We start from the raw sequence: 9,176 nt of genomic DNA on the forward strand, positions 1-9,176 counted from the left end.
GGGCAGGGGTTCTACACTCCCCAGGAAGCTGGCCGTGGAGGTGGGCACCCGAGGCGTGTGCGTACAGGCAGCCAGTGGAACACCACAGACAGCCACGCATGGCACGCATCCAGGCGCCCCAGGACAGGCCTGGGGCAGACCAGGAGGAGAGGCTAGGTGTGCAAGCAGCGTTCCTCCATGACAGGACCAGGTGAGGGACCGTGCCATGGGCGATCGGGGTTCTGACCTTGTGGGGGGATGAAGGGAGGTGGAGCTAATCCTGCGACTGCCCCAGCTGTGTCCCGGGGAAGCCCCGGGGCGTTTGACGATCGAGCGACCCTCAGACAGGCATTGCCCTGGGAGGAACCCAGGGCTGAAAGGTGCATTCGAAGTGTCGATGATCAATGTGTCCTGCAATTCACACTAATTCTGGCAGCTAGCTGCATTCTTCATCAACGCACGAGCCGAGTGATCCACCGCCAAGAGTCACAGGCAACTTTTCGAAAACGTTCACCCACCTGCAGGCGCAGGAGAGGCAGGAGGAAGGCAACGCCGTCCATCCACCGCCATGCTTTCCACTGTCCCTCTGGATTACTAGGGACAGGGTACTCTGGAACCCCTCTCGGCATAGCAGTCCTCAGCCAGCAGCTGGACGGGCCAGGTCACCCCCAGCATGGGGTCCGTCCTCAGGTCTGCCGCATGGCGGGTGCCTGGGATGGGGTCTGGCGGGCTCAGGGAGGCTTCCCATGCGCCTCTGAGGCCGGAATACCCGGCTGGGTCCAGGGGCCCTGCCAGGCCCCGGGTCGGTTGCTCCGGCCCTGGGCCCCATCCCCCAGCCTGCCGCTCTGCCAAAGGCCCGGGCCGGGGTTCCGTCGTGCCTGGGGAACCTCCCCCTGCTTGGCTGGGTTCAGGGGCTCCAAGGGGCCCTGGGGAGGGCGGCCTCCCCACCCTGGGCTCTGTCCTCGGGCCTGCTGCATGGCAGGGTGCCTGTGGCGGTGTCCGGTTGGCCCGGGGAGGCTTCCCCTGCGTTTCTGGTCCCGGGAACCCCGGCTAGGTCCAGGGGCCCTGTCGGGCCCCAGGTCAAGTGCTCTGGCCCTGGGCCCGGTTCCTCGGCCTGCCGCTCTGCCAAAGGCCTGGGACAGGCTTCCATCATGCCCGGGGAGCCTCCCATTGTTTTGCTGGGTTCAGGAGCTCCAGCCGGGGCCCCTGAGGGCCCCAGAGAGGGCAGCCTCCCCACCCTGGGCTCTGTCCTCAGTCCTGCCGTGTGGCAGGGTGCCCGGGACTGGGTCCCACGGGCCCGGGGAGGCTTTCCCTGCGCCTCTTGGCCCGGGAGCCCTGGCTGGGTCCAGGGGCCCCGTCGGGCCCCGGTCAGGTCCTCCAGCCCTGGGCCCCATCCCCTGGCCTGTCGGTCCGCCATGGTCCCGGGACAGGGGTCAGTTGGTCCCGTGCAGGCCTCCCCCACTTCACCTGCTTGTCAAGGTGTCAGCGGGCCCCGGGTCGTGCACATTCGTGCCTTGGGTCCCCTCTGTCACCTTGTGTGCACAGATTATAAGAAAGGGGGGTAATTTTCCTCCGGATTACTAGGGAGAGGATCAGTTGGACCTCCATGAGGTCCGGCGAGTCAAAAACAGGGGAAGGCAGAACCCGGGCCTGTCCGCCGTGGCCCCCAGGGACCCAGGTATGCACCTGCCTCTCAGACCCTTCCCGATGGTCCTTTTTCTCTGAGCCTGCTCAGTCAGACCTCCGTGAGGTCTAGTGATTCGGAGACAGGGGACGGCAGCACCCAGGCACGCCTGCTGGGGACCCCAGGAGCACGGGTCTGCACCTGTCTCTGAGCCCCTTCCTGATGGGCCTTTCCTCTGAGCCTGCTCACCCCGGGAGCAGGAAGGGATGCGAAGCCGGCATCCCCCCACGCAGGGCAGCCTGCCAGGGGATGCCCCGGGCGTACTCTGATCGTTAGGGCACTCTCGGTCCGTTTAGGGATGAACTGCTTGGCCAGCCTGTGCTGTTGTTTCAAGCAAGGAGCTTCCACCCCGCATGGACCCTTTGACTCAAGGTCCTGCTGCTTGGCGGGAGGCCCTTCACCCTACCCAGCAGAGCGAAGGCTGAGCGGCCCCGGCAGGTCGTGCCCCTCAGTGGTCTGACCCGAGTGGAAGGGATCGGGTGGCGCCAGGCCCTCAGATGCTGATGCCTGGCAGATCCGTAGGCCCCATGCCGTCACCTCTCTCCACCCAGCACATTTCCATAGCAGCTCATAACGACCGTTCCAGGGGTGCCACCGCTGCCAGTCTCCAGCACCCCTGCATCTCGCTCAGGCTGCACCTCGGCCTGCTTGGCTTGGCCCGCTGGTGCCTGTGCGACCGCACATCTCCACCCCTCCAGCGAGCCCTCCCGCCCAGGTAGGCGGGCTCCTTCCCCTAGCAGGCTCTCAAGAGGGAGGTGTGTGCGAAGGTTGCTGGTCAGGGAGACGGACACGCAGCTCCCGAACCCACCCCGTCAGCAGGTACGGCTACCTGGTTGATCCTGCCAGTAGCATGTGCTTTTCTCAAAGATTAAGCCATGAGCGTGTAAGAACACAAGGCCGGTACAGTGTAACTGAGAATGGCTCATTAAATTAGTTATGGTTCCTTTGATTGCTCCAACCGTTACTTGGATAACTGTGGTAATTCTAGAGCCAATACATGCAGACGAGCGCTGACCTCCCGGGATGCGTGCATTTATCAGACCAATCCGGGCATTGTGCGCGACCAGATGGCCATGGGTAAAGGTGCGACCAGATGGCCTGGACCGAAGGGCGCCCATCTGCCAGCCCCGAGCCTTCGTGGTAGGGGTCACGCCTGCCCTTGCAGGGCTTGGGGCTTCGCTTCCCGGGGGCCTCGGAGACCCCGGCTGGGCCTCGGGCACGGGAGCCCCGCAGGAGCTGCCCAGGACCGATGGAGCCCATCCTGGGCACTTTGCCACGCCGCGGGCGGGAGCAGGGAGCCCCCCTGGATGGTGGAGAGGTTTTGTCCGGGCTTAGCCCATCTGGTCCCCGGCTGAGAACCGCCATCCCGGGAGGGGTGTTCCGGCATACCCTGACTGTAGTAATCCAGAGGAAAGCTACCCCTCTTTCTGGTAACCCATGCGTACCGCGAGACTGAGGGGACCCTAGGCACGGACGCACCAGTCCTCCTGGAGACCTTGCTAGGATCGGGGAGGCAAATGACCCCTCATCAGGACTTCCAGGCCGGCCCGGCCATCTGGTTGCCCCATTGGAAAGCATTGCGCGCGACCAGATGGCCGAGGGGAAAAGGCGCGATCAGATGGCCGGGACCAAAGGACGCCCATCTGCCCACCCCGAGACTCCGCGGTAGGGCTCCCGCCTGCCCTTGCAGGGCTCGGGGCTCTGCACCAGGGACCCTAATCCCGGGCAGACGGACCCTTGGCAAGTCGCAGGACGGGGGCTCCCACACCCCAGGCCCTGCCCGAAACCAGGCCCTGGGGCCCGGGCTCTGTTTCTCAACCCAGCCAGGCTGGGGAGATCGGAGAGCCTGCCTGGGCACGAAGGACCCCTGTCCCAGGCACACAGACCCTCGGCTGGCCGCAGGACTTTGGCTCCTTTTCCACACATTTTTTCCATAACTCCGCGTAGTGGCACTACGCCAACTCTGCCCACCCCTAGTTCTGATTTACAGGGTTTAACAAGAATCATGGCTATTGTGTGCTACTTTTATCAAATGTTATACAAGGTATTTACCCTGTCTTCATTACATAAATGTTCCAACAGACTTTGTACCACTGATATTTCCATCTTCCTCACCTCCAAACTTCTTCCAGTGGACCGATGAATAATCGTATCTTATTCTGGAGAAGCCTGGCTTCTGTTTTTTTTTGGCTCCGAGTCTACCCCAAAAAAGTGAAGCCACGTACTTGCCCATCCAGCTCTCCTGGTGCCAGTTGAACCCCCAGCTCTGTAGGCTTCGGTTCCTAAAACAACACAGAGCGTATCCCAACAGTCACCAGCCACTCCTTTCCTTCCCACAGCAAGAAAATCATCCAATTACCATCTCTAATTCTGCAGCCCTCCTGGATACTCATTCCAATAAATTACCAGAACGCTGAAACAAGATGAAAGGCATCAACCATCCATAACACCCATTGATCATTCCGCATAAATTGGTGCTTCAAAGGACATCCTGGAGTCAATACAAGGCTAGAGATGAACTGGCAGGAACAGAAAGTTGCCTTGATCTTTCACTTAAGAATACAAACAAGTGATGGATGGAATGCTTGATTTAATCTCAGCCACGAGTAGTTACTCGAACTGCATCCCTTTCCCATCATTATTTTGCATATCATGCCACCTCTGTTTGGATCCAGCCATATGCAAATCAGTCTTGACCTGAATCAATACGAACAGTTCATACAAACTGTCAAGCCAGGTCCTAACCAGAAGTGGGTCCCGTGCACGCTGTGCCACTAGACCCAAGTTGTATCTAGTTGATGAGCCCTTACTAGGGTGAAACTGGTCCTGGGTTGCATGTGTTCCAGTTCAAGGAGGATCTAGACTGACAGTCGGGCTGGACTGTTCCCATTGGAGCAGGGTCATGACTGATTTGCATATGATGAGTGCATACTGAGGTGACAGTGTGCAAAATAGCGAACGACTGGGATGAGGCCCGAGTACTTACCAGTGGCCGAGACTAATTCAAGCATTCCATCCTTCACCTTTTGTATGCTTCAGCTTGATATTGATATCGATGTCCCCTGAGGCTTGAGCCGGGTGGACTAACAAGGAGCTTTCAACGGGGGTATTTTATTAGGAAACCTTTTATTTTTGTAAAGAAACGCTGTAACTGTGTACTGTACTGTTATTGCTTTTGACCTCTGATCGCCGCTTTTATCTGCTATATTTTGCACATCCTTACCCATTGTAGCCTCCCTTCTGGGGTCCGCTTGTTCTAGTGCGAGACCGCCAATTTGAGAGGAGAGGCAGGTTGACGGGCTAGTGGTTGTTACTTCCTGCCTACTTAATTGGATGCCAGTGCGAGCGTGCAGCGAAGGCGCGCCTAAGGCAAGCCCGTCTACGCTCATCCGCGCCCGGCCCGCGCACAGTGCCAGCCCCCCTGCCCTTGTAACTATAAAAGAGTCCAGACGTTGGATTTACCCTAATACCATGTTGCAAAGCCTAAATACTATCAAGCACAATTCTCGGTGTATATGTATTTCACCTGTCAAAAAGCTTGCTAATGATACTATGATCTGTCCCGGCTGTAGGACAAAAATACCGATGCATATCCCACAGCGGTCTAAAACTACACAGATACCTCCCAAAGGTAATAGAGGGTGTGAGGAAAAGAATGATTTTAAATGCCTATTATTGAATGCAAGGTCAATAGTCAAACATAGTATTGAATGTGCATCTCTAATTGAGAATTAAGCGATTAAGATCGCTTTTATTACGGAATCATGGACAGACGAAGCATCCGGTCCAGACTTGGTGAAAGCTACACCTCCGGGTTATCTCTGCTATACGTTAAACAGACAAATTAAGAAAGGAGGTAGATTAGCAATAATGTATCATGATTCTTTAAGCGTGACCTTTAATAGTTCATCTAATCTGGAGTGCGAAGCATTAGACTTTTGTTTTTATCTCTCGCACCCCTATACATTTAAAGGTACGCTTGTGTCCCTCGTCTCCCATTGGCCGCCCCGCTCCCACCTCCCAGCTGCTCCTCCCTCCCTCTGACCCTCATATGGAGGCCGCGCAGCGGCCGCGCTGCTGGCGCGCCAAAGGCAAGCCTGTCTGCGCCCGTCCGCGACTGGACTGCGCCCAACGCCAGAACCCCTGGCCCCAGCCGATGCCAGGGCACCCGACTGAGATACAACACCGCCACCCTCATCGCACTCAACACCGGACGAGCTGCCTCCTGCCACCGAGCCACCCCGAAGCGCACCCACGGACCCTTCACTTGCCAAGCCTGCAAATTCACCTGCCTCCGAACCTGCACCCCGCCCACCGAACACAGCAACAATAACAACAACCACCTCAAGTGCATCCTCCTCAACACCCGCTCCGTCCACAAACAAGCCGTCGAACTCTGGGAACTCCTTGATACGACAGCACCAGACGTCGCCTTTCTCACGGAAACCTGGATGAACACCTCCTCGGCCCCTGACATCGCCATAGCCATTCCGGACTGCTACAGAATCACCCGGAAAGACCTCATCAACAAAACTGGAGGAGGAATCGCCATCATCTACACCATCAGCGTCACTACCAACACCGAAGACACTCTCACCGCCGCCGAACACCTACACTTCCAGATCCACACCGACCCCCAGACCACCCTTAGAGGAACGCTCATCTACAGACCTCCGGGCCCGCGCACACAATTCAGCGAAACCATCGCCGACTTAATCAGCCCGCACGCCCTAGCCTCACCAGAGTACATCCTCCTTGGGGACCTGAACTTCCACCTGGAGAAAAACAACGACAACAACACCACCACCCTGGTTGACAACCTCGCCAACCTCGAACTCAAGCAATTGGTGGACACGCCCACCCACCTCGCTGGCCACACGCTCGACCCCATCTTCTCCGCCAGCAACCACGTCTCCTTCAGCCACTCCACCGGACTACACTGGACTGACCACATCTGCATCCACTTCACCTTCAAGAAGACTACATCCCACCACCACACGCCACAGATCCCCCGCAGATGCTGGAGCAAAGTCACCACAGACCAGCTGACCACTTCGCTGAGCCAGAACCCACCTGTCAACACCCCGGACACCAACGACGCAGCACACAATCTCGCACAGTGGATCACCAACTGCGCCGACGACCTCGCCCCACTAAGGAAACCCCCAGGCAACACTGGCAACAGAAAAACCTCATGGTTCACAGACGCCCTCAAAGTCGCAAAGAAATCTTGCCGAACTCTCGAAAAAGCCTGGCGCCACAAATGGACATCAGAAAACATGACAGCCCTCAAGAGCGCCACCCGCGAATACCACCAGATGATCCGCACCACCAAAAGGACATCGTTCAAAGAGCGGCTGGACAACAACACCCACAACAGCAAGGAACTCTTCAGCATCGTCAAAGAGCTCTCCAATCCCAGAGCCAGCAACAACGACGTCACACCGTCGCAAAACCTCTGCAACTCCCTCACCACATTCTTCCACCGCAAGATCGCAGATATACACGACAGCTTCGGACCTCAAACTCCGCCTCCAGCAACCAAACCAACGACCCCCACCACCACCCTCAGCGCATGGACCCCCATCAGCACTGAAGACACCTCTCACGTCATGAACACCATCCACTCTGGCTCCCCTTCCGACCCATGCCCTCATCATATCTTCAACAAAGCCGACACCATCATCGCACCCCACCTCCGGAACGTCATAAACAGCTCCTTCACGTCAGCCATCTTCCCTGAAAGCTGGAAACACGCAGAAATCAAAGCCCTTCTGAAGAAACCCACGGCGGACCCCAAAGACCTTAAGAACTTACGCCCCATCTCTCTTCTCCCCTTCCCGTCTAAAGTCATCGAGAAGACCGACAATAAACAGCTGACTGCATTCCTCGAAGCAAACAACTCGCTCGACCCATCCCAGTCCGGATTTCGAGCCAACCACAGCACCGAGACCGCCCTCATCGCAGCCACCGATGACATCAGAACCCTGATGGACAACGGAGAGACAGCCGCCCTCATCCTCCTAGACCTCTCGGCAGCCTTTGATACTATCTGCCACCGCACCCTAATAACCCGCCTCTACAACACTGGAATCTGAGGAAAGGCCCTGGATTGGATCACATCGTTCCTCTCCGACAGAACCCAGAGAGTCCGCCTCCCTCCCTTCCGCTCAGAGGCCACCAAGATCATCTGCGGCGTATCCCAAGGCTCATCACTCAGCCCAACCCTCTTCAATATCTACATGAGCCCCCTCGCCACCATCGTACGCAAACACAACATCAACATCATCTCCTACGCCAACGACACCCAACTGATACTCTCCCTCACCAAAGACCCATCCACCGCCAAAACCAACCTCCAGGACGGAATGAAAGATGTCGCAGAATGGATGAAGCACAGCCGTCTGAAACTCAACTCGGACAAGACGGAGGTCCTCATCCTCGGCCAATCCCCATCCGCCTGGGACCGCTGGGCACCGCACCGACACCCACGGACCACGCGCGCAACCTGGAATTCATCCTGGACTCCTCCCTCACGATGACCAAGCAAGTCAACGCAGTCTCGTCCTCATGTTTCAACACCCTGCGCATGCTCCGAAAGATTTTCTGGTGGATCCCCACCGAAACCAGAAAGACGGTCACCCAGGCCCTCGTCACCAGCTGACTGGACTATGGGAACGCCCTATACACAGGAACCACAGCCAAACTTCAGAAACGTCTTCAGCGCATACAGAACGTTTCCGCACGACTCATCTTCGACATCCCTCGCCACAGCCACATATCCGCCCACCTGAGAAACCTGCACTGGCTCCCCGTCAACAAGAGGATCACGTTCAGGCTGCTCACCCACGCACACGAAGCGATCCACAACATGGGCCCCGAATACCCCAACAAACGCCTCTCGCTCTACACACCCACCCACCAGCTCCGCTCCACCAGCCTCGCCCTCGCCACCGTCCCACAGATTCGCAGAACCACCACCGGAGGAAGATCGTTCTCCTACCTGGCAGCCAAGACATGGAACTCCCTCTCCGCACACCTACGACTGACACAGGACCATCTCACCTTCAGGAAACACCTCAAGATCTGGCTATTCGAGCATTAGCAGCAACCCCCGCCCCAGCGCCTTGAGACCTTCGCGGGTGAGTAGCGCGCTCTACAAATGTACTGATTGATTGATTGATTGATTGATTGTATAGGCCTCTTGGTCCAAAAAACTGGTTTATAACACAAGCCGGCAGCTGGGTGGAAAATGAGTTAAGTGCAAGTTCCTACACGATACTAGGGGATTTCAACTTCCACCTAGAAGCTGAAAAGGATCCAGATACCCGAAAGCTATTAGACCTAATGAACACCATTGATATAAAGCAACTGGTCATCGGTGCCACACATAAGGCAGGCCACACACTTGATGAAATATTCTCAAATAATGAGCAGCTCTCTTTTATTGACACTCTCCCGGTGGTCTGGTCGGATCACAAGGCAGTGATATTCATGGTGACACCTCCCGTTC

General features: G+C 57.1%; 1 non-coding gene across 1 annotated transcript; it reads right to left on the minus strand.

The window, feature by feature from the left end:
- Positions 1-313: 313 nt before the first annotated feature.
- LOC146801351 (5.8S ribosomal RNA) lies at positions 314-467 on the minus strand. Its single transcript, XR_014968432.1, has one exon. It is a non-coding gene; the product is annotated as a 5.8S ribosomal RNA (ribosomal RNA).
- Positions 468-9,176: the final 8,709 nt, after the last annotated feature.

This window comes from Triturus cristatus, chromosome 8 (genome assembly GCF_964204655.1).
Source record: "Triturus cristatus chromosome 8, aTriCri1.1, whole genome shotgun sequence".
NCBI classification, from domain to species: domain Eukaryota; kingdom Metazoa; phylum Chordata; class Amphibia; order Caudata; family Salamandridae; genus Triturus; species Triturus cristatus.